The sequence below is a fragment of the Pollicipes pollicipes genome, unplaced genomic scaffold, assembly GCF_011947565.3.
Source record: "Pollicipes pollicipes isolate AB1234 unplaced genomic scaffold, Ppol_2.1 Scaffold_4740;HRSCAF=5597_pilon_pilon_pilon, whole genome shotgun sequence".
Lineage (NCBI taxonomy): Eukaryota > Metazoa > Arthropoda > Thecostraca > Pollicipedomorpha > Pollicipedidae > Pollicipes > Pollicipes pollicipes.
Genome location: NW_023596545.1, coordinates 40049996 through 40060594, shown reverse-complemented (window position 1 = coordinate 40060594; position 10599 = coordinate 40049996).

The following is a 10599-nucleotide window of genomic DNA, read 5'->3' as shown; positions in this document are numbered from 1 at the left end:
TGGTGGAGATTGTTTTTAGGAGATGGTGGGTCCTGGAACTGCCTATGAACCATGTTCTCTAAGCGATTGTCCCGACATCTGTTTTTTTATTTTATTTGTTTATTGTTTGGGTTTTTGGTGAGTGGGTGTGTTTTGATGATCTTGATGATGGTCACTATGGGGAACTGATGGTCACTGGTCACTTGATGGTCACTTGATGGTCACTCTTGATGGTCTTCTATGGGGAACTGGCTATCAATCTTGTGTATTTGTTTCAACGTTCAGCCTGTTTGTTGTTGTCAGAACGTTAGTATTACTGCAAATACTGCGAGTGACCGAACTGCGACGGTCTTAGTTTCATACAACATTTTTTCTAATGGAAAAATTTTGTCATTCTTCATTTAGCTGTAACATTTCCTCTACCACAAACACGAATCCACAACCTTAGTGGTACGGATATATATATATATATATATATATATATATATATATATATATCATCAAACTAATTACTCTAAAAATGTCTTCCCATATAAATTGTATTGCCAAACTGGTAGCATCTTTTCTGTGCCACTTTACCTCCGTGTGCAGTAATTTTACGCCACATTAGTGCCACGCCACAAAGCCCATACTTTAACAATACACCCATCATCACGTGTGTGCAAAATATAGTAAAATGGTTAATTATTTTCGAAATTACTTCCCCTGACAATGGCTATATACGACATTATTGCTACACGGCAAAATGTTTTCTTAAAAACCCATACCGGTTATAACTTCTGCAAAAACATCTTGATGCAACGTTTCCAAGATGCAACGGGATAGAGCAGCGCATATACTCTTCCCGGTATTAAAGTACCCAGGAGAGAGGTCAGCAGAAAAGGATGGATTTGAACGAAACAGAGGACAGGGTCGAAGACATCACAGAAGGCAAGGCTGGGGGTAGGATCAAGGACAAACCAAGGCGTAATCACGCATGACGGGACAGAAGATGGAATTAAGGGCAGACTGAGGCGTAATATAACGTTAGAAATCGGTGCCCCCCCCCCCCCCCAACAAACAATGAACAAATGAGGGGACGGACCACAGGATTGCACAGAAGACAGCGCGAAGATTGGACAAAAAACAGGAAAGAGGACTGGGGACAAAATGAGGACAAGGATCCGGGTGACGACGGAAAGAAAGAGTTCGCAAAATACCACAGAGGTCTCTACCCTCTGCTGCGCCTTAGGACGAGGCAGATGACAACACAGGGCAAAGTGGACCCGCACAGCACACCACAGCGCATGCTCGTCCACAGGGCGGGACATCGGACAGTGTGGAGCCAGTGACAGGGCTGGACAGACGACAGAGCGGGAGCAAGAACTACGCAGGACAGGGGCGGAATATGCCACAGGATAACGTTTGGCGAAGAACAGGGCACGACCAAGACTGGGACCAATTTGTTACGTACTGAGGGAAGATTCCTTGGGACATCCACAAAGAGGCAGGGAACAGACAACAGAGGAGGCGAAGTGATATTGAGCGGAAAACAAGAACGGACGGATTTTTTCCCGCTCTTTTTTATACCGGTCCTCTCCTGCCCTCTCTGACATGTTCTCTTACATATACTGGCCTGCCATTTGCTTTAAACGGCCCTGCTCTGACCAGCCCTGCTCCGTCCGTCTAGTTCCGTTCCTTTCCGTTCCATCCTCTTCAGTGCCGTTTCATAAATCGCATCGTGTAAGTAACGTCGCATGTAAATGAGGACCGTGTGCATTTTTAAAGCAGAAGAAATGACAGTTGGAGGCTTTAAACCATAAATTTTGTTGCGTGGGACTTATGCCACAGGGGTGAAGACACCGCACGATATACAGGATATAACCAGTAACAAAAACTGGCACTTTTGCGAGCAGATTGGCGATGACATTGCGAAAAGGAAAACAAATAATATCGGGTCAGGCCATATTACAACAAACCATCCGAGCTAAACGAAACTCAAAGCTTTGTATTGGTCTGTACTCGATAACACTTGCAGCGTGAGCATATGTAAAGTTCATGTCGAAACGCTGACGTTTCGCTGGATAAGCAAGTTGGGCTGTAGGATGCTGCCAAACATAGTCACATTAATCAGGATTGTTTTTAGCAGGTGACAGAAACATACTACAAACTACACTACATCAGTGCTTATGTCATACTTCAATGGTGACAAGGTGATCTTCCAGTGCCCCTCAGATCAGTACTTTTCACAGATTTGTGAGCAAATGTTTTCTTCACATACCAAGCAGTATAAAATACCAAATAACTAGGCTTATTACTGGTCATAAAAATCGTCACTGGCCGTAGCATCTTGCGACGAACTGGATCAGTTTGCTACGCAGCGTTTTAAAGCGTCGTGCCAAAGGAGACATAGGCTCGAGCTTGGGCTAGAGTGCTCGCCAGACGGTAATGCGTTCGGTTCAGTAAAAGCCTGTGGGCAGCTGTTAGTTGTGTTCATATCAGGGAGCAAGACATGCTTTTGAACTAGGGTGGGAGTGAAAAATTCATCGCAAAAAGACCGTGCGGGAGTGAAAAAAATCCATTCACAAAAGATGGACCTTATGAGCTCGTGACTGATGCTTCAGCAAACAAAGACATCTATTTCAAGTTAGCATGGACGTATTCTCATAAACCTGACAAAACGTTTTGGTTTTTGACATCCTAAGCTGTTAAAGTGAAACAGAATACATTAAGGCATAGCAATTTCATGCCAGTGTAGTGAGCATAAACGGTCATTAACACCAATAATTTGATGCTATACTTTGCACTTCTCTTCCACAGCTCTTCAACACAAAACAAATCAAGGGAATTTAATAACAAATAACAGAAAGTTCAACACGCATAAAACACTCAAACGGAACAACCTTGGACTCCTACGCATCAACCCATCACCGAGTCAAACGCAATAGACATACCTGTGGCTTTTGTTCAGATGGTGTCAGGGAAAACAAACATTTTGTCACTGTTTCTTACAAAATACCAATGCTTGTTCTATGAAAGTAGCCTAACTATGCCCAACGTAAAGAGGCCCTACTTCATCTCATCCTTTCTACCCTGTTTGTATCACAGCAGCAGTTGTGAGTTACTGATTCTTGTACAATGCCTATTGCCGCTTCCATGCACTTAATCAACTTAACCTAACTTAGAGTACCCCATATGTTGCACATCATCTCAATTCACCTATCTGTTGACAGCAGCACTTGTGATAAAAATATGATATGGCTAATTTTTGGCTGGTTTCAACTTGCATTTTTACTCAGTTCACTTGTGTATGCTTGATGACATCAGACAAAGCTGACGACACACAAATCAAAACACTTAAAATCACTTTGAACAACCTATTTTGACTGTCATAGTTAACCTATGTCAAGGGCAATAATGGGTATGCCCCACAAAACAATTTCTCTTCTCCAAAAATAACATAACTTTTAGATGACCATGTCAGTACTGTTGTTTGCCTTTTCAGCTGCAGCAAATGCATCCACTTGGGGCTGTTATTCATATTTAATGACAAAATTTGCTATGTTGGCTTCACATTTTAAATGCGGTGGTCTGACTATTTGATACATACCAATATTTAACTCATATGATAATTGCTATGCAGCTTAGAGAATCTCTGTGTTTAAAATATAGTGCATATATACAGTACAGTGATTTGCCGGTCAGCAAACCATGACAACTGTAGAAAACATCCGGTTAAAGCAGCCATGAGGCATAAAGCAGCCAGCCATAAAGCAGCCAGCCTTCGATCTGCTCCCCCCAAAACAAAAAGTCAGTACCTTTTGTATGGTCTGCTGGCTGACAGAGTCATCCGACTCACTCTCCAAATATAAATATCAATCATGCCCACCAACCTTCGAGATTAAAATGCGAAGCAAGTAAGAGGTGTGCATGATAAGCATCTCCAGAGGGCAGAATTTCGCCATCAAACACTTCTGTATTAGTTGCGTCAGGTCTGTCCAAGGCTCTGTAAGGCAGCATTTATTCTAATGCTAATGGCTTGCCAGGTAGCCTGGTGAATCAGACACTCGAAAGGCTTGGATTTATCATTATTGAGCACCGCCATGAACAAAGAAAACGGTTAAACGAGGCGTTAACAGGGCAAAAATGGCGGCAAAAATGAGTCCCGTGCTTCAAATTAACCCCTTCATTCCCTGTGAATTGTTCGCTCTCGGGTGCATATCAAACATGTTTGGGCGGCTGGCGAATAAATCCAATTTATGTGTGAAACACATGCAAGTTTGCAGTTTGAGAATCTTGCAAAGAAATTGGTCAACATTTTGAGCAACAGATGGTACCACTCAAGGCAATCCAAATGAAAGCAAGAATAAAGTGGTACCACACTCGTATGATACCAAGAAAAATAACAGTAGGTATATAAATATAAAGACTGATACTTCTCTGGCAAAAATTTGTTATCAGCTGATTTGACTTAACATCGGTTAAAACAAGTACTCAAATGGTGATATTCATCTTGTAAATTTAGTTTGGAAGACATTTGTTGAATCCTTCACCCCTGCATTTCGGGGGTGATGCAATTTAGTGGTCAAGTTTCCTCGGGGAAAGGGAAATAGTGGCGTGAATTATCTTCCATGCCTTGTTAGTGTTTGCGCCAGGCTCTGCTTTCGTGGCGTAGTGGTGAGACGAAAAAATAGGGGATGCGTGAAAACCTTGCATTTGGCGCACAGCTGCAGATCGTGAAGGATTTTGTAAGCAAACCAAACGTAATGAGTGCAAGCGGCTGGAGTCGCTGGGGTTCTTGGGCTTGGAGGTACCTGGTGCACTTGCTCTGTGCATACATAGACATGATTCAGATGTAGGTGAGGCAGGACATAGCCATAGGTGTCCAGGTTGTGTGGAGCCTCGTCTATGCTTGGTGGTTTCAAGCGAGCTCAGTTTTGGATGACATCTGAAAACCTCAGAAATAGGGGTTTGGCGTATGCGATTAGACAATATCATGCGTGAGTGAAAATTCACATAAAATACGTAGAAAAGGAGCGAAAATTCCTCCTCATAGGGTGCTACCTTACACCCAAAGTCGGCAATTCTAGGACACTGGTTCATATCGTGAGAAGCTGGGTGGCTCGAAGCACGTAGCTAATCATCAGTGCTTTAAGATAATAGTGTTAAAAAGCCCTACCGATCTAGGCCGATTGTTGTTTGTGGACACCTGGGCTATAGCTTGAGAGATAAACGAAGGATGTCGGAGAGACATATGACACACGAATTTATCCGCCGCATCCTGCTGCTAAGAGGAACAGCAGCCTTGGGGCAAGAAGCCGAGCATCGCTGATGTAGTCCTCTCACATTGCACGTTGCACCTAAGACTTCGCGTGGTGATTGGTGGGCAGGCGTGAGACAAAAGGTTTTAAGTGTCATCATTTTGGATATAAAGCTAAATGAAGGTGCTGAAAATATTCAAACTTGTAGTTTGCATCCGTTGATAACAATATTGCATGGGTTTTGCTCTAAATAACTGGGATCATGATAAAAAGTGCGACTTCTGCACCTGTAGTGATTACGCGGAAATGGTGAAGGACGCCAACGCTTCCAGGTGATCGTACTTAAATGTCACAAAACCAAAATAGATATTGTTTTGAGGTGCTTGCGGAACCATGCTATAGGTTAAGGTAGGGCTACAGGAATGCATGCAGTTCTGCAAAATACGTAGTGTGGAGGGAGGAAGTTACAAGGGGGGGGGGGGAGGATCACAGGAAAAATGTCTGAGCTTGCTTCCGAAATGCTCTTGAAACAGTTTTCTCTCGAGATTTGACGCGCTTTCTTTTCGCACCTGGGAACAAGGATGTAGTTTCTCAAAATTAGTTTTGGAGGCTGAACCCCAAAGAATTAGGATCACTGAAAAAATAATGGATAAAAATGATGGCCTAACATGGGAAACTACATTTCTGGTTAGGAGGCACAATTCCCTCCCCTCCCCCAACCAACTGAATACGTAACTACACGCTTCTATGCTGGTTTGGTTATGTATGCCTTTATCTGATTATCTTAGTCTCAACCATCATTCAGTGTTTGATGGACAGGAAATGATGCCTAAGTGCACATGGACTCCCAGGGGAAACTTTTTGATAGTTATGCCACATTACATTCAAGTTGTCTTTGTTAATGACAGTTACAGGTACATTGTAACAGATTCTGAAAGAGGGAGTTCAAGGTGACAATTTACACGGCAGAAATTTCGTCCGCGACAGAAAATATGCTTTTTTATCCCTGTAATGCAGCGCATAGGCGTTTAGAGAAAAAGGTCTGAAGCTATTGCTCCGCATTTGAAGATGTTCAAACAAGCATAACGCATCATGAAAAATATTGCAAATATCGGCATGTTTTTCCGTTGAGAAGACTGCTGTAGATAAAACAGTTTCTCATTGTAGTAAATGTGCTCCTCAATACGTCATCGTTTGATGATGTCGTCATATCTTGCACAGCCTTGAGAGAGCCGATTGATGGCCGCTATGTCTTGGAATCGTGCTCACGAACGCCAAATATGAAACACTTGACCATCATATTTTTTCAGCCTTGATCGCTGGATGGCTCATGGACTGGAAGGATTTGAATGACGTAATCGTCACATCATGCATGCTAATGTCAACTCGAAACACCCTCCCTGAAATACTATCTCCCTTTTTGCGGACCTATAGAACTGCGCCGAAAGGCCTTTAAGGTGACTATTCCACTTCAAAACCCAGTGGAATTGTGGAACACCGTCTTTCAGTATAGGTTACGATTGCATGACATTTTACAATGCAAGTAATTACGGGTAATAAGTTTGGAAGTGTGACTTTTGCGGAGCACCACTTATTTTGAATGTAAGTACCAGCAGCAGACGTAATTTCGTAACACTCCTGTCGGTAGAAATTTTTACCGCATCACACATGTAGAAATATTTTGCTCGCTTCCCGAAGATGACTGATGTTTGGTGCAATAAAGAAACACAACAGGATTAATTGTCTGCATTGCCAATATATTTTATGTTTCACAGCATTGAAGAACGGAACCCTTAAGCCAGTTACAAAATAAATACATTCCAAAACAAGCAGAGTAATATTATAAAGCGCAGCGCTTAGTTGATGTACTTCTAGAGACGGTAGGCGTAGATGGGCTCCTGCTCTGGCTCCTGGCACACAGGAGCGGGCTTGTAGACGGGAACAGGGCGGCCTTGTACTCGGGCTCCTCGGGATATTGGGCCTCGCCCTCGTACGTGACCTCAGCGCTGTAGCCAGCATAGTCGTCAACCGTGTACTGGACCGTCTGGACACGGCCGTCGGGCAGGGCCACCGTGTAGTAGCCGGACGTCTGCTTGCCGTCGCTGTTCTCGTTGGCGGCGAACTTGGAGCCCGACTCGTAGTCGAAATGAGTATCTGATGCTCTCCCCTATAGCAAGCTCTGGGTAATAGAACTGGTTGGTACTGTCCTTGGTCCGACCTTCATGCCTGACCCTAGGTCAATTAAATTTGTTTATTCAGTTGTTATGTTGCCTATGAAACTTGCTCAGAAATGTATGGCTCCGCCTAACACTCCGTTGTGACATCAGATTAAATGATACCCTAGCGATCGTCGTCGCTAAATTCATGGCCCGGCTTCGAACTGCCATAGGTGGATGACCTTGCCAGGTACATCTCAATTTTGATGCCAAACGATTCGGTGCTAAATTGTCTACAGCCATGCAAAATTTGGCTCGGCTATGCCACACCGGTGAAATATCATTCCGGAAAAACCTTCGGGGGCGAGGTCAAACTGACCACCCGAGCGTATGTCAACACGCAGTCAGGGAGGGGGGTCAAATTGAACCCTCAAAGGTATTTCCAGAATGGTTTTCGAACGGCGCGGCGTAGCCGCGCCAAATTTGGCATAGCTATTGACAATTAAATATCAGATCATTCGGTGTGAAAATTTAGATGTTTCTTGTAAAGTCACTGGCCTATGGCAGGTCAAAGTCAGGCCATTGTTTTAGCGAAGTCATTTTCTAGGGAATCGTTCAATCTGATGCAACAACGGAGTGTTTGACGAGGCTATACATATTTGAGATGCTTTATTAGGCAACACAAGCGTTGAATGAGTAAATTACGTTGACCTCAGGTCAGATATAAAGGTCACACCAAGGTCAAAACCAACCTGTTTTATCGCTCTAGGGCTTGCTGTATGGGGTAGTTGCCGGTGCTTTTGAGCTCATTGATAGCAGGAACCGCATCATACATCTTCCATTGACTTCTTAGAGGTCAGAATAGGTCATTGACGAAACGAGACCCAGGTCGACATTTTTTGGAAACATACTGCATAACGTAGTCTTTGTCGCTTATTCAAATACAAAACTCAGGGCAGTCTTGTATGATTTTTGTTACCATTACCTTGAAAAGATCAAGCAAAGTCATTGACCTTAAATGAGCCTGTGACCTTTTGCTTAGAAACAGTTATCTAGGTTCTTGGGGCACTTTAGAGACCAGCCTGGAATTTGACATTGTTTTGACCTTCTTTGACCCAAAGATCATGACCAAGCGACCTCAAACTCTGCCCTAAATGAATTCATGTACAGGTTAACATACCTTGCAAATTTGGTGTTTCTAGCTTTTTTAGTTCCCGAGATCTCAGGGGGTCAAAGTGACCCCCAACCGAACAAAGGGTATCCAGCCGGCCACTCGGGAGCGTGTTAAAGCTTAGCTACGCAGGTACCCAGGCGGGTGTAACTTGATGAGTTCAGAACCCTTTTGTCTTCGGAACTATGCTTACTTCTACGGGGGAATGCGATAACGTATGACCTTGAACTCCGAACCAGCGATGGTGTAAGTTGGCAGTGGTTGCGTCGTGCACTGTGTGAAACCGGTAGAAACCGGTCATGACTGGTGTGCGTAGACCAAGCTATTTCAAGATGGCTCGGTTCGGATATGAAACAAAGGACACCAGAATATCCAGAAATGTTAAATGCCGGGCTGCTAAAATATTGGGTCACATGGGTTCAGCGGGATTCAATCTGTCATGAAAAACTTCAATTGACCTTGAGGCGCCTAGTCCGGTAAAGGCTACGCAACTTGACGGAACAGGAATCGTTAAGTCCCATTTCCCTTGATTGCAGACAGCAAAAAGTGTTGACAAGCTGCCGCTCACAACAATGTCTGTTAACACACGCTTATTCGCCATTCCGGTAAGCTCCTAGCCTCGATCACAACTGCTTGCCGTTGCATGCACGGTCGTGATTCCCAACAAATGTTTGAGGCCACGGAAGGTTTCGGTGCAGGCGAGGAAAACGGTTTGAGGGCCTAGCATTTTGAATTTTCAGTCACGAAACAGTGGTAGGGAACAGCGGTGTGTGCAGCCGGTTTGAACTGCCGTCTGTCAGCGACTCGTAACCTCTCCCCGCGTGCTAAATCACCTTAACCCACGTCCGGCCAGGGGAAGTTGACTGTCATCTACGATTTTTCTAGCACGGCTAAAAAATGAGCGCTACCAGCAACAACAAAATTGTATTACTTTTTCAGCTCTTCTTTTGACATCGTGTAAATTGTCACATGTTCGAATTTAAGGCTTCGATTGCTAAGACTAATAATCTAGTTCACACAAAGGAGGTCAGCTTCCAAAAAAATTTGACCGCACGTAACGTTTGCGGGGTTATTTGTCCTTACTTCAAAATGTTATTGCAATAGAACATCATAGTACTTACAGTTTGTATGTTACAGGCTTGTGGGAACGGAAGTGGTCAGTGACCTAATATCAGGTCAATGTTTTTGTTCTCTCGTACTTAATGTATATTTGTACACATATTTGTGCAGTTTTGGTGTTTGCATATGAACAAGAGAGTACGAACTCACATCCATAACCATCATATAACCAGATAATACATAACCTCAGGTCAAATCATGCCCTTTTTGTGTGGCTGCCTTCTGCAAGACGCATGTCAATCTCAAAATAGACACTTTTGTTAGGTAAAGTTGAACGCAAAATTCCAATATTTCACAAAACATATTCTGGCATCATTCTAATGCATAATACGATTAAAATTAGTCGCATAAGGACCGTGAGGTCATTTCGTTCACTCAAGACCATATTATGTTTCCCAAGGTCAATGACCTCTGTCGTCTGTCCACTTGTGTCGTCTTTCCGCGTACTGCGTGACTCTAACACACGCCGCGCCAGGGAAAGTTGGCTTTCCCCTGAGATTTTTCTAGCGACGCTCAAAAATGAGCGCTTGCATCAGCAAGAAAATCGCAGTACCTGTTTGGTTTTCATTTGACAGTCTGTAAATTGTCGCACGTGTGAGCTTAAGGTTTCGATCTGCTAGAACCCATGATCTAAGTAATATCAAAGAGGTCAATTTTTAAACGAAAATGAACCACACATAACGTTTTCGTGCGTCACTGACCATTCCTTAAGCCTGCTAATGCACTGGAACACAATAGTACCGACCGTTTGGATGTTTTACAATTATGGAAATGGATGAGGTGAGTAACTTGAGTTCAGGTGGATATTTGTTCTTGCATTGGACATAGTTGTGTGCACATTTGTGTAGTTTCGGTATTTGTATATGAGCAAAGAGTACAAACTCACATGCACAACCACCATATGACCGGAGAGCACATGACCTCAGCCCAGGTC